Raw genomic sequence first — 14,890 nt, forward strand, 5'->3', positions numbered from 1 at the left:
ATAACACGACCCCAGCCCCCCACACTCTGCACCCAGTTCTCAGTTCTCAGCTCTTCACCTCTGCACACGTGCAATCCAGTTACTCAGAATTCTGCTTTTTTGTGTAGTTCACTTAAAACTTTCCTAATGCTTCCCATTTCTTTATTGCAACTTGGGACTGAAATAGTTCATTGCCGAAGTTCGGGAACTCTTAAAACCCTTGTCAAGGAGCTCTCCACACACGCTCTATTACCCAGTAGAGTAGTTGGCAAGCGCCTTGCAAATAGATGCTAGACTTCACTGGGTATTTATTGTGGTGGTGCCTCTCACCAGCTCATTGCTTGCCTGTTTCTTGAGGCTGTGTTTGGGATCCGTGACCTGAGCCCCTCGAACTGTCCTCTGCCACACAGCACCTTCTTCAGCAGTCAAGCTGCCTTCCTACCTTGCCTCTTCCAACCCAACAGCATCAGACCTGCAAGATGCTGCGTTGCAGACACCACTGCAGTGTAAAACTTGCTTGCAGAGCTTTCTCAAAACACTGCAAGCAATGGCAAACCCCACGTGTCCTGCCCATCTCCAGCACCTCAGATGCTCTGCCTCCTTTTTCTCACAGTTTACAAGCCCATGACCACGCAACAGCGTTTTGCGCAAGGGATGAGCTCCTTTACCTCAGAGTGGTGATGCTGTAGCAAGCCTCCCGCTTCCCCACGTTGCGCACCAGCAGAGTTTTCTGGGTGCTGAACCTGACTGGACACTCGGAGAAGTTCAGCTGCTCAGGGAAGTCCAGGCTGGCTCGGGCACCTATGGCTCGGATAGGCACAAAGAACTTCTCCCTCTCTGTGATGATGATAAGCTCGTCGAAATAATCCTGCAGGGAGAGAAACAATCTCAGCACAGTGCCTTTAGCACCATGCCCATGGCAGAAGAAGAGCTGCTGGTTTCTGTGACTCTCACAGTAGCATTCGGTAATGTACATGCACTTTTTACCTTCATGGCCTTTCATTACAGATTATTTCACAAGCAGGGGCAGCCAGGGACCATGGGGCAGATCCTCTTTAGTTTCTACAGGCATGCTGCCTGAGGGTAGGCCAGAGTATTGAACTACATTTAAGCAGCAAACAGAAGATGAGGAAAAGGCCGTGCACAGGCAGCAGACTCTCAGCCCTGAAGCCAACAGACGTTACGTTAAATATTCCACCACTGAAGGGGAAAACAGCCTGAAACAGGCAAGAGCCTCCAGCCTATGGGAGCACAACCTTCACCACCAGGAAAGAGTCTCCCCCAGGTCTAGATCCAGTGCAACTCCACTGAACGCAGGCCACTTCTTCAAAACCCACACCACGCGCCTGCTTTGGAACCCAGCCCTGCAGGTTCACCTTCCCCTCAAGGTGCCATCTCTCGGGACCTCCACTCTCACCTTGTCCTCATCAGGTCTGAAAAGGATGCGGTAGGTTGAAGACATGCCCGGTGCTACCTTATAGTCCTCATTACTCGGGCTGATCAACTCGAAGTAAGGAGAGTTCCCCAGGATGACGTTCAGCAGACGAGGAACCTGCAGGGAAGACACAAGTAGGATTTTGTCGCTTGTGGAAACATGAGAAGGGACCAGGACAGGCCATGTGACATCCTTCCTTACCACCTTTCCAAAACACTTTTAGCTCTGAAGCTACACGCACGTAATACACGAGAGTGGACTTGAATCCCTTCTGCTGAGCTACACAGCTGCAGCACAGAGACAGTAGGAACAACACGCCCTGCTCTGAAGGCAGCAGGAAGGAGATGCAGTACCTCAAGCCACCTGCGTATTCAACAAGCCCAAAGAACATGCTTGCTTCTGCCTGCACACATCCATGCAGTCATACCTCTGGAGGGGGAATGTATCATCTGAAGGCAAACCAGCGTGCGTTACACGGGGAGGGAAGGAAGTCACTTCTGACACACCAGGGTGGAGCGGGGTGGTCAAGCTGCGGTGCTAGTCATGGCGGTGGACCAGCAAGAGAAGCAGACCACAGACACTCTGGGCTTCCTGAGAATAAAAGCTTACCTCAAGAGCAAAAGGACGAGCACAGGAAGACAAAAGAACAACCCCAGGAAGAAGCAGATGGCTAAGAGAATTTAAAGGGGGCTGCAAAGCAGCAAGGGAGATCCGTAATACAAGGAAAGGCTGGTGCAGAGATGAGAACACCCAACGTGCCTCTACGATGGATACCACAGGCACGGAGACAGCAAACAGACATTCTCTAGCACACAGGCAGCAACGCCCCAGCACCCAATCTCATCTCAGAAAGCATAACAAGGAGACTTTGAATGACAGGCAGCTCCACTGATGAACACGACGAGCCTTGGAAAAAATGGAGGCTCATTCTGCACCCCTGACCCAAGCCTGGTGACCCATGGCCAAGGCAGCCCTGGACGCTCTAAACACCCTTTGCTCCCACCAATGCCCTGGGGCAGCAAGCTCCAGGAGCCCATTTCCCACTGCAGCCACACGTTCTGGTCGCCAAGTCCCTTGGCACGTGAGCCCAGGTGGCAAAGATCTTCAGCAAGAGCCACCCAGGATGCCTCTGAGGGTGCTGAGGAGCAGCCTGAAGACAGGAAAGCAATTCGACAGCAAGTACGCAAGAGCAGTAAGCACAGAGTGCAGCACTTCCGTATCGGAGTGAATACAGAGCACCTATTGGGCTCGATTACACTTTGCCTCTGTTACACATTGCTGCTAGCTGCAGTTTTAGGGAGCAGACAACCTCAGCTACCACGCAGGATACATCAGTAGGATTCCGAGGAATGTGGGAAACTCGTGAGACAGAGCACAATGTTCCTTTTCTCCAGGACATGACCAAAACCCAGCAAAATTAGAACATAATGAACTCTCTTGGGATTAGCATCTCTATCTTTGTGCATTTAAATATGCCAAGGGTTTTCCTTAGAGCTCATCTGCCTTTTACACCAGGGCTCTCTGACGCCTGAGGTTGTACCAGCTTCACAACTGATTCATTTTGGGTAAAATCAACAGTTCACACACTGCCTCCCCTTCACAGGGCATAGAAATCCCAAGCTGCAGCTGTTACCAGTCTCTTACGTTTTATTGGGAATGGCACCAACATCAATGCAGGTGTTGTTTTCCACTTGGGAAGCACGAATAGAGCAAATTCACTGTTTGCCTCTTTGCTGGTACTTGGCAAAGGCAAACATTCTGAGGAGCTGCACGGATGAGGGAGCAGCTGAAGCCAAAAGGCACAGTGGGAACGAAGCAGAGCAGTAGGAAAAGAGAAACTGAGGCCCATTTTAATAAGCAAAGGGCACACCTGCAGCAAAGATTGCCCAAAGTCACTGTGAACCACACCAGTGGTGTCCCTTGGGCATAGGTACCCACATTGCAACTTCCCAGTATGCCCAAGCTACACCAGGAATGACACAGTACTCTCTGGGAGTAACTGAGGTACCATACCTTCATCCTTCCTTGCCAAAGGGTCTTCCATGCTCTACCACGTCCCTGTAAAACCCGTTATCTCAGGAGATACTCTGACTTCTCTTGCTGTTCCTCCCGCTACATTAAGCCCTGACGGTGTCACTCCTTTTGTCCCCTCCTTTGTTTCTCCCAACAGGGAGATTTGAGGAGGGCGTTAATTCACCTGCACACTTCCACCTCCCCCCCGCTCCCCGCTGTGCCCTCCTCTCACACACACGTCTTGCTCTTTCTTACACAACCGGATCCTGAATTACGCCTGTTTCTCACCTTTCTCTGCTTCCAGCACACTTCCTCTTACGTACCAAGAGAATCCCTGTGCGGAAGAAAGCGCTCCGCGACAGGACATTGAACTCAGCCCCTTTCCTCCCTCCTGTCTTTTCCCACCAGCTTGCTCTTGGCACATGCCTCACTGGAGCAAACGTTTCCCCAGCTGAAATTCAAAAGGTCTCCATTTCCCCCTCTACAGCAGAGCAGAACAAAATTGCTGCCACTTCTCAACTTCTCCCTGCTCATTTTTCGTAGGAAATCTCAACAGGATCACAATCTTTCCCGTTCAAGTTGGAGACCTTCAGGAGCACATTACCCTGCCTGTGCTGGGATTCTCCAAAGAGAACGCACAGCCACGCTGGCTTAGAAACACCTGAGCAGAACCGAATTAGGCTTAGCAGGAGACTCAAGTGGCACCTCAAGTCCAGCCCTTTAACTGCTGCTGCTAAGCCAGCCTGTTTCTCCTGCTCTTCCAAAACACCCAGCCTGGAGTGCTAATGCCAGGAGTTACAACTTACTCCAGCACAAAGTGGAGAAAACTCAAGCCCTGTGCTTTGACACGGAGTTGCACACAGGGGGCTCAACAGGCTGAGAGAGGGAAACATGCCCTGCCAGAAACCAAGATTCACCAAGGAGCCACCGGCACATGGTGCACACTCGCGGTAAAGCATGACAGCAGGCAAGCACTGCCCAGCCCTCGACATTCCCATCAGTCCAGGGCTTTCAAGGGGAAGCATGCTGGCTCAAAAAGCTCCTTTGGCTTAGTTACCACCAGTGCGCGGCCAAAACCAGCGGCAGAATCCCCAGCATGGCAACATTTCCCCCATCTTGCAGAATCACGCTGCTGAGACATTTTATTCTGGATGCGCTGCGCTGCAGCAGGTAACTTGCTCTGCTGCACACCACGTGAATTCCACTGCTCTCCTCCTCCAGCCCAGTGCTCAGCCTCCACAGCCCAGCACTTACCCTGTCGATGTTCCTCAGAGCTAGCGCCGCTATGTAGAACTGGCGGGGAACGTAGTTCTCAAACACCACCTCGGATGGGAAAGGCTGGAACAACCTCTGGTCCAGGCCAACTGCTGAGAACTGCAGATGCAAGACAGAGCAGAGAGAGCTTCAGCTGCTGGGAGAAAGATTAACGAATGAAGATCCCACACTGATCTCCAGTAAACACAGTCTCTTGGTGAGTGCATCTGCCCAGCTCACACTAGGAGATGGGAGCCCACCCACCTCCGCTCTCAGCTCACAAAACGTTTCTGGACCACGTTGAGCAGCCTCAAGCTAAGAAGCTCTTTTGCAGGCTCTTTCTCCAGGTTGCCTTCTCCAAAAGGCAAAGCAGCGCCCACCTCCAGCAGAGCCCTCTGCTAAGGGGCTCCCTCAGCTCCAGACGCTTGCTGGAACAGTCACGAGCACTCAGGGAGCAAGCAAAACCCAGGAGTTTCCAGGAGCCTCCACAGGAAACAATTTGCAGGTGAACTTCCCTCTGAGACAGCGAGACTGAGTCCCACGCATCCCAAATATCTTTTTGGTTTTTTGATGCAGACCCGAGAAACCAGTCGGAAGACACCAGTACCAGGGAGGAAAGGCCAACAAGAAAGAAACAGGGCAGGTGGGAAACAGACAAATGAGGTGAATGCTGGATGGGGATGAAGTTTCAGCTGAAGTCTCAGCATTACGGGGCAACTTGAGCTAGACTGCAATTCGTATCCCCTTTCCCCACGAGCTTTAAGTTGATGCTTCACTCTATTCTCTTACTGCTCGTTTCTTGAATGCCGCTGCAGAAGCAGCTCTGAAAAATGCACGCAAAGACCAAACGCTGACCCAGCAGAGGCAGTACTTGGAGATAATTCCTCCCTGCTTGCTCTCCCCTCTCCCAGCTGCACTGTTGTCACTCGAGAGACACAGGCAGCTCTCCCGCTTCTCCACAAAAGCCACGCTCAGGCCGAGCCCAGTAGCTGTAGCACTGCCAGTTATTTGGGCGCCCGTCTTACGTGTTCCCACCTCCTGTGCTGCCTGGGGCAACCCGTAACCGATGTGCTACATCAGGTCTCTTGCTGGCAGCTTTCTGCTCAACAGCCTACCTCAGTCATCCACCCACCTGGACTGTGTGTTAGACTGAGCAGTCCTGCAAGAAAAGCAGCTTTGAACATCCATCTAAGAGAACACTGATCCAGGCAAAGCGCATCCACTCTTCTCTGCCCAGCAAAACCCACCCACTGCAGCAGAGGTTCCACTGCCTTTGTGCAGACCAGGAACTTCAATGGCTCATTGGAGAAATGTGTTTTTTGCCTTTCCCCCAGCACAAAGAACTCCACCACCACCAGTTGGAAATGACAACAGGACCTCATCACCAAGCTGCTTGGGTAAGCAGGAGGCAAGGCTGCCACAAGCACGTGCCCTCTTCAAATGTCACATCAAACGGCAAGGAGAAGAGCAGGGAAAGGCTACCTTTTGATGGGAGACTTCACCCATGTCCCGAAGCTGGGTAGCCCGGGGCCGCCTCATCTCCCGAGGGCTGGCCAGCCTCTGCCTGGTGGTGAGAGACTCTTCTGCCTCTCTGACCAGCTTCGGATTACGAGATGCTACCACTCTGCTCTGGAATCCATCCGCCCTTCTGGAGGACCTCATGGGCCGGGGGGTCTTGCCACTGGCCATGTCGCAGAGGTCGCCTGGAAGAAGCAACAGTTGGACAATCCACAACCCCAGAACCTTAAAACCCTGGACCCATGGAACCCTGGAACCCCGCAACCTCAGGGAAGGGCCCTTAAAACTCACCCAGTTCCAACCCCCTGCCACGGGCAGGGACACCTTCCACTAGGGCAGGTTGCCCCAAGTCCCGTCCAACCTGGCCTTGAACACTGCCGGGGATGGGGCAGCCACAGCTTCTCTGGGCAACCTGTGCCAGGGCCTCGCCATTCCTGGCACACCCAAAGGACACAGCTGTGTCTCCAGCCTCTGGCATCCTTCCTAAGCGGAGAACACAGGGCCTCCCCACCCTCACTCATGATTAGACCATATTTAGGCTCCATTCACAGACGTAAAACCCCACAACAAACAGACCCTGAGCCAAAACAGCCTTTTGCTCTGGGGGCAGTCCCACGAGCCACACAGACGCACCAGGCGCTACTGGCACTTCTCACCCTCTCTGCAAGGAGCCTGATGATGTTTCTAACTAACTCAGCACAGAGTTCAAGACTCTGATTAAGAACTATACTTTCTCAAGGCTACTTTGCCTGGCTCACGTTACAAAGATTATCTGGCAAAAACGGCTCCTTCCAGGCAGGAAATCACCCCACTGCCCAAGAGCATTTCTCCATGCAGAAGGACGCCCTCATTTTCGCTTGTTAACACCCAAACTCCAGGCTCCCTACAGGCACTCCAGGCTGCCACAGCAGGAAAAAAGCAGGAAACCATCGAAGGCACATGAGCAATTAGCTCAGAGCTACGTAAAATCCAGGATGATATTCCCTCCTGCTTCCCTGTGCTCCACATCACCTCTGCTGTGTGCACTTGCTGGACACAGCAAGACAGCATCTAGGCAAAGATGGCCATTCCCTGCCCCTCGACTGCTCCCCACACCCTGCAAGCAAGGCAATCACTTCATTCCTTTACTGCCAAGGCAGCGACAGCACTGCACGTGTTTGTGGTGCCGGGCCCTCCACGGCTTCAGGAAACAAGGCTACCGTTTCCTTTTGTCCTTGCAAGAAACTCCAGAGCTCTGCACTGCCCTACGGACAGGAGGACCTGCTGCAGCAAGAGCTGGGATTTAGAGCTGGAAATAACTCCTTTTCAAGGGAGAAACCTAATGGGGATGATCCAGCATTAAGCTGGGTTTCAGTGGTTTCTTACCGGGTCTTAAGAATAACTGCCTTATTCGTTCCAATTCTCCAAGCTGTGATTTCACTTCACTTGAAACGAACCCTGTCGTCGCCCCCACAACGCTTATTTCCAGAGGGCTTCCAACCTCCACAGCCCAGCCAGCCCAGCAGCTTCCCCCCGCGCCCTGGAGCAAGGCTCTTCCACAGCCCCAGAGCCTGCAGGGACCAGCCTCCCAGAGGAGCAGGAAAGGAGCACAACGGAGCAATCGGGCACATCTCCCTGCAGGGGCAGGACAAACCAGCCACCAGGACACAGCACCCCTCCAGCCCACCACCCCACGGCTCCCTGCTCCCCACCTCAGACAGCCAAGGCTCCCTTTGCTGCAGGACCTACAGCCTAGCTCCAAGTCTCTACCCTCACTGCAAGTTGCACGGCAATTTCAGAGCCCGTTCAAGCCCTTCTACCTGCCCAGCCCTGCTCTTAGCCCAGGGATGTTTAAATCCTGCCGGCTATCACACAACTGCCCCATCCCTGCTGCCAGCGGAGCTGCCTCCTCCCTGCCCAGGGCCAGACGCTACCTGAGCACGGGTGATTCACGCTTCTCCTGGAGGATTCCTCCGTGCGGGGCCCAGCCTTGGCTCCTGAATGCCCTCGCGCTGCTCGGCAGCTGTGGGCAGCTGCAGGGACAGGAGCCGCCCAGGGACGCCTCGGTGTGGCTCTTGCCCACCAGCACAGCAGCTAACTGCTGCTGGGCTGCCAACAGCCAGGGGAACCTGGGCAGCAAAGGACAGGGCTGGCACCTGGGCTGCCCAGCCCCTCTCCTCAACGCTCTGGCTTTGCCAGCTAGGGCAGGGTTTCACCAGCGCCTCGAGGAAGCAGAGCTCAGAGCCTGACAGTAGCTCAAGCCTGCTCCTGCCTCAGCGGCTCAGCAACTCCTGCTCTCACTGGGCCACGGCTGCTGCTCGCCTTTAACAGCAGCAGCTCCCCTGTACGTCACAATAGGCGAGGGCCACACGTGGCTTCCACGGCCACCGCAGGGCCTTGCTAAAGCTACAGCCTTGCGGATCCCTGCAGCCCCCCTACGCCTTCAATGTCTCCCCCGCAGTGAAGCCCTGCACCAGGGCTAAAGTGCACCTTACAGCAGCATTTGGTCACGCTCCGTGAGCGACACATAAATTGCTGGAGACACCGCAGATGAGCCAAGAATTTCTCTGCTTCAGCAGGAAACAAAAAAGCTTCCGCACTGACTACAAAGCAACCATTTAATTCCTACTTTGCTGGCCCACGAGGAGCCCCGCCACACCAGGGCCATGGCCAGCCTGCCTTTGGGGCGACCCCTGTTGCTGTCCCTGCTGAGCGCCCGTCGATGACTTTGTACCCATTAAGCCTGCGCACACGGGCACACGCACCACACAAGGCCACCCAACTGCCCGGGGCATCTCAGCTGCCAGGAGCTCCACACGTTTGCAGCACAGCGTTTGCCAGAAACAAAAGCTTCCCATGAGACTCGGGGCCACAGGCAAAGCAAATCCTCACACCTGCCTGGCGGGGAACGTGGAGCCCTCACTTTGAAACCAACACTCATCATCTGGGCCTTTACAACACAGGCAGGGAGGATATGAGCCCCGAGTGCTAACTGGCTCTCCAGGCAGCCAGCCTCTGGAAACACTCCAAAACATGTCCCGCACCATGTCCAGCCACGAATCCAGCTGGAAACTGGAGAGCTCAGGCAAAGACACCTCAGGCGTGACACCCCTGTGTGCTGAAGGCACCAAGGCAGAAGCTCTCTAACTAAAGGAAACCCCTTACAAAAGCTCTACCACAGCTGACATCATTAATAGGAGCCCACTAGTAGAGCTTCCTGCTATTTCCTTCATAACCTTCAACTGCCAGCCAACGCCGAGACAGCCCAAGCTCCCTTCCAGGGTCATAGAATCATAGAATCATAGAATAGTTAGGGTTGGAAAGGACCTTAAGATCATCTAGTTCCAACCCCCCTGCCATGGCCAGGGACACCTCACACTAAACCATCCCACGCAAGGCTTCATCCAACCTGGCCTCGAACACCGCCAGGGATCGAGCACTCACAACCTCCCTGGGCAACCCATTCCAGTGTCTCACCACCCTAACAGGAAAGAATTTCCTCCTTACATCCAATCTAAACTTCCCCTGTTTAAGTTTTAACCCCTTACCCCTTGGGCTGTCACTACAGTCCCTGATGAAGAGTCCCTCCCCAGCATCCCTATAGGCCCCCTTCAGGTACTGGAAGGCTGCTATTAGGTCCCCACGCAGCCTTCTCTTCTCCACTCTGAACAGCGCCAACTTGCTCAGCCTATCTTCATACGGGAGGCGCTCCAGTCCCCTGATCATCCTCGTGGCCCTCCTCTGGACTTGTTCCAGCAGTTCCATGTCCTCTTTATGTTGAGGACACCAGAACTGCACACAATACTCCAGGTGAGGTCTCACAAGAGCAGAGTAGAGGGGCAGGATCACCTCTTTCGACCTGCTGGTCTCGCTCCTTTTGATGCAGCCCAGGATACGGTTGGCTTTCTGGGCTGCGAGCGCACACTGCCGGCTCATGTTCATTTTCTCATCGACCAGCACCCCCAAATCCTTCTCTGCAGGGCCGCTCTGAATCTCTTCTTTGCCCAACCTGTAGCTGTGCCTGGGATTGCCCTGACCCAGGGCCAGGAGCCTGCACTCGGCTTTGCTGAACTTCATGAGGCTGGCCACCTCTCCAGCATGTGCAGGTCCCTCTGGATGCCATCCCTTCCCTCCAGCGCGCCGGCTGCACCACACAGCTTGGTGTCGTCTGCAAGCTTGCTGAGGGTGCTCGATCCCACTGTCTGTGTCAGCGACAAAGATGTTGAACAGGGTCTGCCCCAACACCGACCCCTGACGGACACCATTCGTCACTGGTCTCCGTTTACACATTGAGCCATTGACCGCGACTCTCTGTGTGCAGTCATCCAGCCAATTCCTTGTCCACCGGCTGTGCATCCAGCAAATTCATGCCTCTCCCGTTTAGAGACAAGGACGTCGTGTGGGAGGATGCTAAATGAAATTTATTGGCTCCAGAGAGCACGAACGTGGCGGGAAGGGCCAGGGGCAGCTGGTCACTTGCGGGTGGAGGGCAGGCCCCGGAGGTGGTAGATCCAGGAGCCGCCAGGGCAAGAGACCACCAGCCTGCTGGTGACAGGAGCGGGGCCGCCCGTGAAGGAGACGGTGATGGTGGTGCTGCTCTTGGCGCGCAGCATCTCCGGGGCCCTGACGCTGAAGGCCGGGTGCTTTACGGCATACTGGAACGCCGTGGCCCTCGGGAAGACGTTCCTGAAGGAGATGAAGGTGGTGCCGCCGGCTGGGATGAGGAAGGGGCCCTGGGGTTCAGGGGGCAGCGCAAGGCCGATGAGTGGGATGCAGTACTGCCCGCCCAGTGCAGAGCTGAGCTGCAGCGTGGCCTTGGCTTTGCCCAGGTGGCAGGGCTCAAAGGTCACTTCCACGTTCAGCTCCGAGCCCCCAGCGCTGGCGGGTGCCGCACTGATGGATTTTGCCGTCTGGAAGTCGGCACAGTCGGTCTACGCAGAGGAGACAAGAGACCATGGGGGGTTGGTCACAACAGCAGAGCCAGCGCCTCGGGAAGAACACGATGGTCCCCTGGCCCTGGCCCGTCCCACCCAGACCATAGCCCTGGTGAGTGCCTGCGGTGAACGGGCACGAGAAGTGTGCAAACGTGCCCAGCAGGGACAACCCTGCACCCAAGCCCCAAGACTGCCAGACCTGGGCTGCAAGCGGGAAGCAAGCCCAGGCACCACGGGGCCTGCAAAAGCAGCTCCAACCAGGGCAGCAGACACGGGCCCGCAAGGGAGGACAAGCCCACACTAGTGGGAAGGCCCCTGGGCTCACATGGCCACCCTGGCTCTGCCAGGCCACGCCAGAGGCACTCGGACCCCTTGGTGGAGAGGGCTGGTGCTGGCCAGAGGAGCTGCCTCCCAGCCAGAGCCCCGGCAGCCCGGGCTCACCTGTAGGAGGTACTCGGTCTCCTGCTGGGCAAAATTCCGGATTTTGGTGGTGATGGTCTGACGGGAGCCCAGCGTGGTGCGGAAATACACGGGCTTCTCTGGCCTGCTCGAGGTGGCTTTCAGCTGCAGGTTGTAAGACAGAGAGCCCAAGTCGCTGCTCTGGAGCACCAGGTGCCCGGTGCTCTCACCCGTTTTCAGGGGCTGATACTCCAAGACAAGATCCGCCTGGGAGGAAGGAAGGAAAAAGCCACGGCGTCAGGCACAGACAGGGAACACGTGTGCCTGAGAAGGGGGCAGCTGGTCCCTGCTCTGCTCAGGCAGCGCTTGAAGGCTGGGCTGCCTTCCCCGCTCTGACTCCCTCTCTCTCGGGCACAGCCTTGCTCCTTCTGGGGGACGGTTCACTCAGGGACAGATCCCAACAGCTCAGAGCCCTCCAGCATGATGCCAGAAGCTGCCCACCCTAAAAAGCCCCTGTGCTCCCCCAGGGCACACACCACCTCCTGTCAATGCAGGCTGCAGACAACCTGGCCGTGGGATCAGGCTTGTCCTGCAGCCACTCGCACCTGGAAGCAACACATTAAATGAGGGGCACATGGCACAAGGACCTGCCACGTGACGCCCAGTGGCGGCGTGTTACAGGGGCCAGCAGGGCAGACTCCACCAGCGCAGGATGATTCCCACTGGGGATATTCTCGCACACTGCTCCCTCTCTACATCATCGGCAGGGAGCTGCCACCACGGAAAGAGGCCCCACATGGCTCCTTTGAGGCATCACCCTCCAAGAGCCCCCCCTCCGGCCACGAGTAGGGAGAGCAGAGTGAGCCGTAGGAGCTTTGCTCCTACCTTTGACTGTGCAGGAACAGTAATGTGCTGTGGAACGCTGACGCCCGGCACTTTGCAGTTGATGGCAAACGTCACCGGGACAGGCAGAGGGTTGTCCACCTTGACGGTGGAGGACACTCTCTGCCGAACGGCGGTGCTCATTTCGACAGTGCCGATGGGTCCCGAAGCCATCACCTTGAAAGTCACCATGTGGAACAAGTACTCTCCGGTTGTCTCGTTGAGGAAGGTCACCTGAATCAGACAGAAAGGGAAGTGCTGCTCATTCCACACATGAAAACAGACCCGGAAGAGCCCACCGAGCTCAGCGCCCTGCTTCCAGGAATGGCTATGAGCACCCAGCGAGGAGGAGTGCAAGACCAGAGAAAGCACCTGTGGTATGTCATAGGACCCGTGCCCGTGGAGGTATGAAAACAGGCGTGTAGCTTCTCGGTGAGCCAACAGCTCCTTGAAGGGCCCTGCAGACCAGTGTCCTCACTCACCTTTGCCCTGTAGACTCCTTCTTTGTAGGAGAAGAAGGTGAGCTGGTAGTCCTTCTTCGCAGAGCTCGGCACGTCGATGTATGAACACCCCTGCAGCACAGAACTGCTTTCCAGGTTCTCTGGTTTGAGCATGTCAATAACCACCAGGAACCTGCGGGTGAGAAGGACGCAGTGAAGGTCAACAGGAAGGACTCCCACAGGATACCCATCCTGCGGGGGTACAATACAGCCCCTCTCATCCTCAGTGCCTCGGGCACAGGGCGCCAGCTCTCACCCCCCTTGGAGGAAAGCCCTCCAGGATGGCTCTGCACAGGCAGAACGTGGGTATGGCCAGACACGGCCAAGGAGAGGGAAAAGCTTTCAGGAAGGAGCTTCCAGGCACTGGAAGCTTCCTGCCTTGTGCTGCTGCAGGGATTGCTCATGAGGCCAGACTCCCTGGGCTGGACTCACCTCTGTGGTCTCTGCAGCCAGTTGGACACAGGGATGAGCTCCGTGTGGGAATTCCTGCACGGAACCTGCCGGGAAATGGCCCCTGAACACCTGGGGGCTTCAGCAGTTCCTTCCAGCTGGTAGCGTAAGCCTGTCCCGTCCGGCAGGGGGAAGAAGATGGAGCCCTACAGACAACGAATAGGACAAGTCAGCTCTGGAGCACCCCTGGACAGTCCCATGCCTGAGGCTCTCACTGAGGCAGCTTTCAGCACGTCCAGCTGGCAGAGCTGTGACTGCAGCCCTGTCCCGCGCAGGAGGAGACAGACGCCAGCGTCGCACCTGCTCTGAGCTGCTTGTGAGCGGGTGCGTGGCCCACAGGACACGGCACAGCTACAGGACACAGAGGCATCATCTCTGGGCAAAGCAAGGAAACACGGGCCCTGCAGCAGAGCTGCTCTGCACATCCCAACACTCCCTTACTGGCCCCACTCACCTTGGGCATGTCCCTGCCAGCCTGTGCTCACGCAGGGACAGCCGTGGGCAGGGGGTGGCCGTCCCTGATGAGCTCCATTGCCTCAGTCCTGCTGGCCTTAGCCCCAACAGCGCTGACCAGAGAGCAGCCTGTAAGCTGGCACAACAGGGGCCCCCCAGACATGGGCCATGGAAAGCTCATATCCATGCTCATTCTGGGTGCCCGTGGATCCCAGACACCTGCCTCTGCCTCCACAGCAGCTGAAAGCTGCAAGACTCCTCACGCAGGCTGTACGTTAAAGAGATGCTGAGCACGTGCGACCCTAAGGGCACAGATCTGCTGAGCACCCTGGAGACTTGAGGCCAGAAATCTCTGACCTGGCCCACTGTAAGGCCAGCTGGAGCGGGACAAGGAGCGCGACAAGGACCCGGCAGCTCCAGCACCACAGAGCCCTTCTGAACTGACCCCTTGGATTTAGGAGCTTGTTGCTGGCCTGGCACAGAAAACATTGCAGAGGGGCCAGTCACCCCCATGTGCCCAGCCTGAGACCTGCAGGAAGGGCTCCTCCCAAAGCTCCTGCATGACCCTCAAGAGATCTCTCTCGTTTCCCACCTGCCTGCTCACGGCCAGGACGGCACTGACAAACTGCAGGGCAGCTTTGCCCTTCTTGCTCCCTGCAAGCTGCAGAAGGACACCAGCCAGGTGCTGCTGGCAGAAGTGGTTGTGCCCGGGGCTTGGAGAGCCTGTGCAGCCCGTGCGCTGAGCATGGGGGTCTCTGAGCCCCCTGGGCTGCCACAAGCAGCGACCCGGAGCTACGCAGAACAAACTTCATTTCTTGGCCTGCAGAAAGCCTGGCTTTTTACGTTAGCTGCTCCAACACGTTTGGTGCTCAGTCCCGACTTCCCATCTGCCCTTTGCCTGTGCCTGGCCCCCAGCCACCACAAAACCCAGCTTCCAACAGAGAGCACAGGACACCTTCAGCTTGGACAGGGCCTCCAAAGGTCATCTCGGCCAACCTCCTGCCCAAAGGAGAGTGACCTACGAGGGTCATGCCACGAGGGTCAGCACGCTGGCACAGCTCACCTACCTGATGCTTCTTGTTCCCACAGCTCAT

The sequence above is a fragment of the Lathamus discolor genome, chromosome Z (genome assembly GCF_037157495.1).
Source record: "Lathamus discolor isolate bLatDis1 chromosome Z, bLatDis1.hap1, whole genome shotgun sequence".
Taxonomy (NCBI): domain Eukaryota; kingdom Metazoa; phylum Chordata; class Aves; order Psittaciformes; family Psittacidae; genus Lathamus; species Lathamus discolor.